At 32.4% G+C, this 9,069-nt stretch overlaps 1 protein-coding gene across 4 annotated transcripts in view; it reads right to left on the reverse strand.

The window, feature by feature from the left end:
• The window catches only part of LOC145297579 (vigilin-like), a 97,933-nt gene extending 89,116 nt beyond the window's left edge, over positions 1-8,817 (reverse strand). The window contains exons 1-3 of one of the 4 annotated variants that reach the window (XM_080143611.1): positions 8,737-8,817; positions 7,109-7,239; positions 6,009-6,086 (exon numbers count right to left, since the gene is read on the reverse strand). The gene's annotated coding sequence lies outside the window, so the exon portion shown is untranslated. Of the gene's footprint in view, positions 1-6,008; positions 6,087-6,845; positions 7,240-8,736 lie in introns of those variants that run through there. The other 3 variants (XM_080143621.1, XM_080143630.1, XM_080143638.1) reach the window with 3 other exon arrangements.
• Between the last annotated feature and the right edge of the window lie 252 nt (positions 8,818-9,069).

A 9,069-nucleotide genomic window follows, 5' to 3' on the forward strand; every position in this document is an offset into this window, starting at 1 on the left:
AGCGAATTGAGTATTTTTTTTTCTTTAGTTTCGTCAAGAATGACGCCACACACGAATAATAGCAAAGAGCAGACGAAGCAATTAGTTGAAGTTTTAATTCTTTTTTTAAATAAATATAATCCCCAAAATGGATATTTGAGGGAGGGGGGGGGGGCTCATTTTCGTAAAGATAAAATACATTAATATTCATTTACAAAAACTGAAAAATCAAAATGCTTGATCTTAAAAATTAAGTTGCTCAATGCTGCTGCTCTAAGCAAGACGGACACGTCATCAGATTTTTTTTTTTAGGTATCAAAAACAAAGAATTCACTCAAAAATATATACTCGTTTTATTTACGATTTTGCTTAAAAAAAAAAAAAGTAAATATATAAGGGCATCAGTAGAATGTTCGATGAGTGATCACTATCAGTTATTTTCGATAAACAATCAGGTGGTGTTTACTTTGGAGGAAGGGGGGGGTGACAAGTGTCTACGTGGTTATGGTGATGTGTGTATAGTAGGGAGAAAGACATGACAGTCGTCGGGTACATAATTGACACATGACTAACAGTAAACAGATATAAAATGAAAAGTTGGCCCCTTTTAAGGGGATAAAAATGTCAAGAATAGTTTTAAGTTACAAAAAAAAAAAAAGAAAAAAAAGAAACGCACCCATAAGATTAAATCGAGGATGCTGGGTCCCAGCATAGTATAAACACCCAACCTCCCCATGTTAAGAACAGCTTTCGGAATAAACACCTTAACCTCGAGAGCCGTTTTTAACATAGTGAGATTTGAGGGGGAGGGTCTACTACTTTGGGTTAGGTAATAAAAAATACCTAAGTAAATTCACGTCTTGGTAGGGTTTACTTTTGACACACAATTTTATAAAGTTAGGCATGTTTATACATATGTACAGGATTCACTCCTGAACTGATTAACCAATCATTATAAATTTGGGGACAAGGCTGCGTGCGATGCGTAAAGGGTAAAATACAGCCCTTCCCCTTCATAGAAGCTCAGAAATTAGACTTTTTGTGGAATTTTAACTATATCAATAAATATTCCCCAAATTTCAGTTTCTTAGAAGTAAGGTTAAAAAAAAAAAAAAAAAAAAAAAAAAAAAAAAAAAAACGGGGGGGGGAGCACAATCTCCCATTTGAAAATTCAAATATTTCAGATTTGCATTGAATTTGATCCATAGTCATTGTACAGTAATTAAGATTATTTTAATTTCAATTTTTCAAGATTCGTTAAGCTTAAATTTTAGACATTTTCTGGAATTTAAATTATATAATGGATATGGATCAAAATTGGAATAATGATTTTAGGATGCTTATGCACTTATGTTACCGTGCTATTTTTTTTAAAATATTATTTCCAAATTAAATTCAAGTTTTATATCTTTTTTATTATTAAATTGTTATGTGAAAATACAAAAGAGTTTTAAAAAAAAAACTCCCTATGGTAAGAATGGTTTTCTAAATAACGTTATTATTTCAGCACAGTAACAAATGCATAAGTACTGATTTTAGACATATGGCTTAAATCATACCTTGATTTTGATCTTTGCCTTGTAACATAAGTGTTGTGCAAAACTTCTGTTCGGTGAATTAGTTTTACCCGTCCTATATAATAGATCCGAATTAGATGCAGGCTACTTTTGTTGGTAAGTCCTGTTAGCGATCAACGTAATTATAGAACAATAACCTTAATAATATTGAAGTTATATGGAAAATCTCAAGCCAACATGTCGGCTGTTTCTTGACCTACAGGTTTAGATCAGAGTATAGTGTGCCTAATTTGTTTAAAATGTAAAGTTTTTTATGCTTTGTGCAAAAAATGCAAAGTGTAGCATCTGTTCTGTCTTCATTGAAGAAAGAGGGATACTTGACTGAGGCAAAATTAATTTTTGTCTCATCCAGGATACCCCTTTTGGGGAGACAGATATACACCCGTCCCCATAGATAACGACTTTATACACAACTTTGCCCTTAAGAGCCCTGACAACAGAGACATGTCCCTGTTTGCTTGCCTTCGCACGAGGACAAAGTTAGACACAGTCGGTTTTATAAGCGGAAAATCCAGCTCCCCAAAAGGGGCATTCTAATTTGGTACAAAAATTTAAATTGCCTCAGTCTAGAAGTATTTCTCCTTCGCTTACTGAGGATAGAAAAGATGAAGTGTTTGAGCCAAAAGGTCAAGGTCTTCACTTATATGTAATCTTATATTACTGACATCGTGGTTTAACTGTTTTTTTTTTTCCCCTGTAACGGTCTACGTCTCACATACACACTAATATATATATATATATATATATATATATATATATATATATATATATATACACATATTCACACACACACACCCAAAACCTCTTGCCTTGATGGAGGAGAGACTAAAACTTGCTATGGTTTCAAATGATCTGAAATAACAAAGGGAGACTTAATTTCAAATATTTCTCATGTTATATCTCCTATCTTTTGAAAATAGGGTACGATTATGAATAGCACAAGTATCAAATAATCTTTATACACTGCAATTTACTTTATGTATGAAAACCAAGAAGGGGAGATATGAGAAATATTTGGAATAAAGTATCCCCTTGCTGTTGTTTCAAATCATTTGAAACCATAGCAAGTTTTAGTCTCCCCTCCAAGGCCAGAGGTTTAGGAGAAATATCATATTTTGTAATTTATAGGAAAACAAATGAATATGATTGAAACATTTTATGGCTGTAAAATGTGCCAAAAAGTCTTTGGATAATGGATCATCCCCTTAATTACGACCTTAAGAGCAAATGTCATATAGCCAACTACACAATTCAGGTCATTACCTTTCCAACGAACCTTCATTTGTTAAATTCTGATCAATAGTTGCTGAGATTTGGAACTTATAAAATTGGTGTGTGTGCGTGTGTGTGTTTGTAATATATATATATATATATATATATATATATATACTCGTAGCCAAATTGAATATTGAAATGCTCATATTTTTGGCTCTATGGGATAAAACATGAAAATTTGCAGGAATTTTGAAAATTATAATACTATAATATGGATAAGATTTTATGACAATTGGTAAAAAAAGAACCTACATTTTCAAACAAATAAAATATGCTCAAATTTGCCTACATTATATATGTCTTGGCAAGCAAGCTTCAGTTTTTTTTTTTTTTTTTTTTTTGTTTTTTTGCTTGCTTGTCTCCCCAGTGGCCTTTCTAAGCCACTAACAGGGTGAGGCAGAGTAACTTATTTGGCATATCAATCAAAACAAAAAAGCAAGTTGCTCTGTATATGATGCTTATGTATGTGTGTTACCGCGCTGTTTTTTTTAAATAGTATTTTCGAATTAAATTCAATTTTAACGATATTTTTGTTTAAACTGTTAGGTGAAAGTACGGAATCGTTACAAAACACCCTCCCCATGTTAAGAATGGGTTTCTAAATTATAACGTTATTACTTCCGCACGGTAACATAGATGCACATTACACACACTTTGCTTAAGTTTCGCTTGTTAAATTTAAGTACTTCTGAAGTTTACGGATTGTGCTTTGGAGGGGGGGGGAGATATTTTCAATTTAAGATACCATAAAAATTGAATTTGTTTATTAAGTTATTAGATTAAAGTAGAGAATAGTTAACAATTCCCTAATTCCCATGTTAAGAATTGGTTTATAAATAATAGCATTAATTCAGAGAACAACAGTCTGTCATCTGCAGAAGCAGAAGCACCGAATTCGAATTTATGATGAAGGTTTCTAAAAATGTGAATCCGACGATGAATCCATTCGAGTATATTAAACTAAATAAATAAAATAAATAATAGAATAAGCAAAATATTGCACGATGAATATCATTAAAAAATTGACTGTTTACAAGTCATGAGGTTAAAAATCCATACAGAGTAGGGGAGGGGCAACAGTAGTCAACATCGCTGTAGATTTGTGTCCACGTAGTAAAGTTACCAATTGACAAGTCAACGCACTAGTTTGTTTTTGTTGTTTTTTTTTTTTGTTGTTGTTTTTTAGAGTTGGCAAATAAACCGTACATTTTTATGAAGAGGTCATTTCAGTGATTCATGAGGATTCCATTTATTATAAACTAATTTAAATTTTAGATATGTAGTTTTAAACTAGTAAAAGTAATTAAAAAAAAAAAAAATTAACAACTCTTGCGTTTTCCAACCCCTCCCTCCATTGACAAAAATTATACAAGGAAATGTTCGAAATTCACTCTGATACGTATATAGAATATGGATCGAGCTTTTTTTTTTTTTTTAGATAGGCTCTTTAAAGTTAAAAAAATTTTTTACGGTATTTTAGTGAAAGTACAGAATAGTTACAACCCCACGCCCACCCCTTCTCTTCGTGTTAAAAATGGGTTTCTAAATAACGTTATTATTTCAGCACGGCCCGTATACTACGAAAATACCTTCATTTTTATTTTAGATGCGATAATTGATTTATAAAGCTGTTAGATTATTTTTTTAGATCAATCAAAGTCTGGAAGAAAAATTTATATATATATGGGGGCACTTATGTTACCGTACTGAAATAACGTTTTGGAAAGCCATTCTTAGCATTGGAGGGGAAGGTGTTTTGTAACTATTCTGTACTTTCACCTCACAATTTAATAATAAAGGATAGTAAAACTTGAAAATACTATTTTTTTAAAAATAGCACGGTAACATCAGTGCAAACACATACAAAACAAAAACAAATAGAAAAATATTGCGTACGTTTTCAGCATCCTAAATATATTTAAATAAAAATGATAAACGACATCCATATGAACGTGCAATATGATTTAGTATTGCAAAATTTCAAACATTCATAAAGATTTAACATCGAGGTACTCCATGCAGAGAGTGATCCATGCCGAAATAACGTTATTATTTAAAAAGCCATTCTTAACATGGGGAGGGTGTTTTGTACCTATTCTGTACTTTAACCTTACAATTGAATAAAAAAAAAAAAAATTTAAAAAACTTTAATTAAACTTGGAGATACGATTTAAAAAATAGCGCGGATATCACTCTCTGCAATCTGCATTAGCACCAAAATCGATTGTTCAAATTCTTTTACATATAGATCCAGGATTAAGGGTCCTTTTTCTCTCCTTATTAATTTTCTATTTTGGTAATTTTGGTCAATGTGCAGTGTGCACTTGTCCAACCTGCAAAGGGTGTTTATTCCGAAAGCCGTTCTTAACATGGGGAGGTTGGGGGGGGGGGGTATTTATACTACGCTTGGGTACTCTCGTAAAAATACCTCTTTTCCTTTCAAATATTAAAGTTTGAAAACAAAATGCTAAGTTCCCTTACAAAGAATCGACATTAAAAATCGGATCTTTATATTTTTACTTTGATCCATCTTAAATTACAAAGTAATCTTAAAACTAAAAATCGAATGATCGCAACGTGTGTGGGGGGGGGTCTCTTTTGGAAAGAGAATTTGGGACGCTGAAACCGTACAGCAACTAAAATGTCAAAATAATCCAATAAGAAAATAAATTATTATAAAGTATCAAAAATAAATTATCAAGTTCAATATGAAAAAAGAAATAAAAATAAAAGTATTTATAGTCAGTGATCGAAGTGAAGTGCACCTTGTGATGTGGCAATTCAACTAACAGTAAATGGGTTTTACTTACATCAAGAAGTAAATTTAAAAAAAAAAAGTGTGAAGGGGAGAAAAACGAAGTAAATAAATAAGAGGGAGGGGCAAAGATGACAGCACGGTTCGTTAGACACGTCAACAACAATAAATAATATTTAATGTAAATGAATATCAATTAAACAAACCAGAACCCCCCACCTCCTGAAATCGAAAAAATAAAAATAACGAGACGACGTGGAATGCCAAGTCAAGAGGCAAAAATTGATGACGCAGCCAGGCTTGTCGACGTGTCCACTTTTTTGTTGTTTCGGCAGGATTTCTCCCCTTGAATTTTTTTATACAAGATTATAAACCCAGTTTAAATCACATCCCTTGTATTAAATAAAAAGGGTTATACTTACTGTACTGCGTCCGTAAGAAATCCGTCCTAAATGTGTTATTTACACCTTTTGGCCTCCACTTTGTGGTCAGACTTTGTTCTGTAAAGAATAATTGTATTTAATAAAGAGTTTTAAAAAAAATTGTACGTTAAATATATATTTTTTAAAAATCGATCGTATTAAAACGAAAAAAAATAAAAATAGTTTGAAGTACAGAAATAATATAAAAATAGATCATCTTGACAATTAAAGAAAAAAAACGTCAGTTATGTAGTATTTTTTTTTTTTTTTTCAATAATTGTCGAAAACGTATACAGTGGTTACATAGACTACAACAAGCAATGTTTTTAATCGACCTTTACTGTAATCTCGGTTTACAGCAAAAATCTACAAACACTATAAAACATGGACTTATAAAAGAGGTGGGGGCTGAATGAAGATAATCTAAGATTAAAAAGATCGAGTATATCTTATATTCTATCAAGAAAATGTAGATGCCGTCGTATCCAGATTGGGAAGAAAAAAAATCAAATGTTAAGTTTTTTATATTCTCTATGACGGACATAACTACATATTGATGTATTTTTTTAAGCATTAGAAAGCTAAAAAAAAAAAAAATGCCTTTAACGATCGTCTTTTTATTTTTAAACATTGGATATACCCGGACTAAACAAGATGTAAATAATAGATTGTGTCCATGGAGCAGAGGTAGTAACAACATATGTATGAAAATTATATAAATTATCTTGAAGTTAGATCGGTATTAATACTTAATGAACTAGAAGAATAAAAGTTTAAAATATCTATATCGGTTTCTAATTAAAAAAAATACTCCTTTCAGAAAAAGAAATCCATTACAGATATTAAGAAAAAGGCGTAGGTCCCAACAGATTGTGTGAGTGTGTGCCTATACACGTCAAATAGAGATAGACTAGTGGCAAACAGATGGGGGAAATTACGATTTTGTTCAGAGATCCAACAGCTGCGAGTTTACTTTTAAGAAATCCGACTAGACTTTAAGTCGTGAAGTTGGTATTCGATATAAAAAAAAAATGTGAGCTAAGAGCTGAGAAATGCCTACCAGTCGGGAAGGAGAACGACATCAAAGAAGTCATACGTACCTCGTCAAGTAAGAGAACAGTCAGAAATCGGCCTGTGCACATGTGATTGCGCTGAAAACCCCGCACACAAATAAAAGCTGGAATCCGATTGGCTCTCTCAGCCATCTAGGTCAAGACCGTCAACTTATTTTCTATCGATAATAAAAACAAAAACATCACACTTTTAATTTTTTTATACAAATAATATTTACCAAACAAAATCATCTCTTATTTTAAATATTTCGTGACGATATTATTTAAACAAATTGTCTAAATAAAAAACGGTCCTGTAGAACTATTTTTCGCAAAACAAAAATAAATAAAAATATAACAAAACAAATACGACAAGGAAACTTTTAGCCAATTAACGACGCCGTTTCATAATGTGTTATGAAGATTTTCCGGCGAATTTGTTTTTTTTTTTTTATTTATGTCTTCAATGAAATAGTCCACGTAAAGATAAACCTACTAAAGACATACGAGGGTCTTCTTCAGTAAAAAAAAAAAAAAAAAATAGAACCCGGTATGTTTTATTTATTTGTTTTAATCTAATTCATCGTGAAATTATGTCAAAAATGGGAGTTTTCTTTAAAGAAATCACGTCAAAAGAAAAAAAAAGTGTTGACGTCAATTATTTAGTGCAAGTAGCCACGTGTGACAGCTAACTACTGCAAGAGACAGAAAGCAACATAACGATTGACTTTCTCTACTTTCTTTTTTAGAGGACTTATCAAAGTTCATCGGAGATTTTAGCATACTTGTATATTGTAACTAGTTTAGTTTACCTGCTCGACTTTACCCAGGAGTCCTTTTTTATTCTGATTTTTATTTCACTTTTTTTCCTTTCGATTGAAAATCAACGACAACAAAACTCTTCAATTTATAAATAGCTATACGACACGTGACCCGTAGGGTCATTATTTTGTTATATAATTAAACAAAAAGAATACCCGCCCCAGGACAGGTAAAATTGATTCCCTTGCGGAGATTAAAATAAAAAATTAGTAGTACTAAACTTTCCGGTTAGGGGTTTTTATCCTCGACCCCCAAAATCAACAGAGATTAGACCATTCCTGTAATGACCTGACCTCTGTTGATTGCGGTGTAGTGCTAGTTCTGTGTAGTTCTAGGGGTCCTGCTTCCCAGTTTTTGTCTTCTCTCTTTGAGAAGGAGTTAGTTTATTGCGAATAGCCTGGGGCGCCCTTACCAGGGGGTGCCCAGGGCCAATTTCCGATACTGATGTCACGGTTCTTGCAATGGGAAAGAACTAAATAACCCTATGTATATAATCTTTAGGGTTTGTTTTACAATCCACAGAGGTACAAAAAGTGGTCAACAAACATATATTTAACAAATAAATGTTATCCAAGACAAGAAAAGTTTCTTTTCTACCTGAGAGGATAAGTTTTTAGTGTTTTTATTTAATGTAAAATGTTTGTTCGGTTTGAAAACAAGTAGTGTTGAGCACTACAAGAGATCAAGAAAAAATGGCTGTGTTAGTTTTAACTAAACCAAAAATATATGAATTGCCCAATTACGTTTACACATTTATTATACACTGACAAACATTTAAACAACAATAAAACACAATACAATAGCGACAGTTCGATAAGACTCACCGACTGGTGGAAAAAGTTCTCAGAGCTCACCTCGTGGTGGAACGAAGTTTCTCCTCTTCTTGAGAGGGAAAAGGCAACACGTCTGCCCGTGACCAAAGGGAAAAACAAACCAGCACTAGAGCAGGGGCAGATTACTCCTCCCCGGTGTCCTCTAATTTTTAGTCCCCTACAACACTACCCCTCAAAATACAGAGTACTTTTAATTGAATGTTGTGAGAGGATTGTTTTTTTTTGTTTGTTTGTTTTATGTAGAGACAAAGTCTCTTAAATGGGCAGGCCATTTTACCTGTCTGCCCGAACGTGTTTTTTTATAAGGGCGTTTTTCCAATGTCACTTCTACTGGCATCCTTTGTGAGGGATCTA

The sequence above is a fragment of the Euprymna scolopes genome, chromosome 2, assembly GCF_053919585.1.
Source record: "Euprymna scolopes isolate OS-2025 chromosome 2, ASM5391958v1, whole genome shotgun sequence".
In the NCBI taxonomy this organism is placed as follows: domain Eukaryota; kingdom Metazoa; phylum Mollusca; class Cephalopoda; order Sepiida; family Sepiolidae; genus Euprymna; species Euprymna scolopes.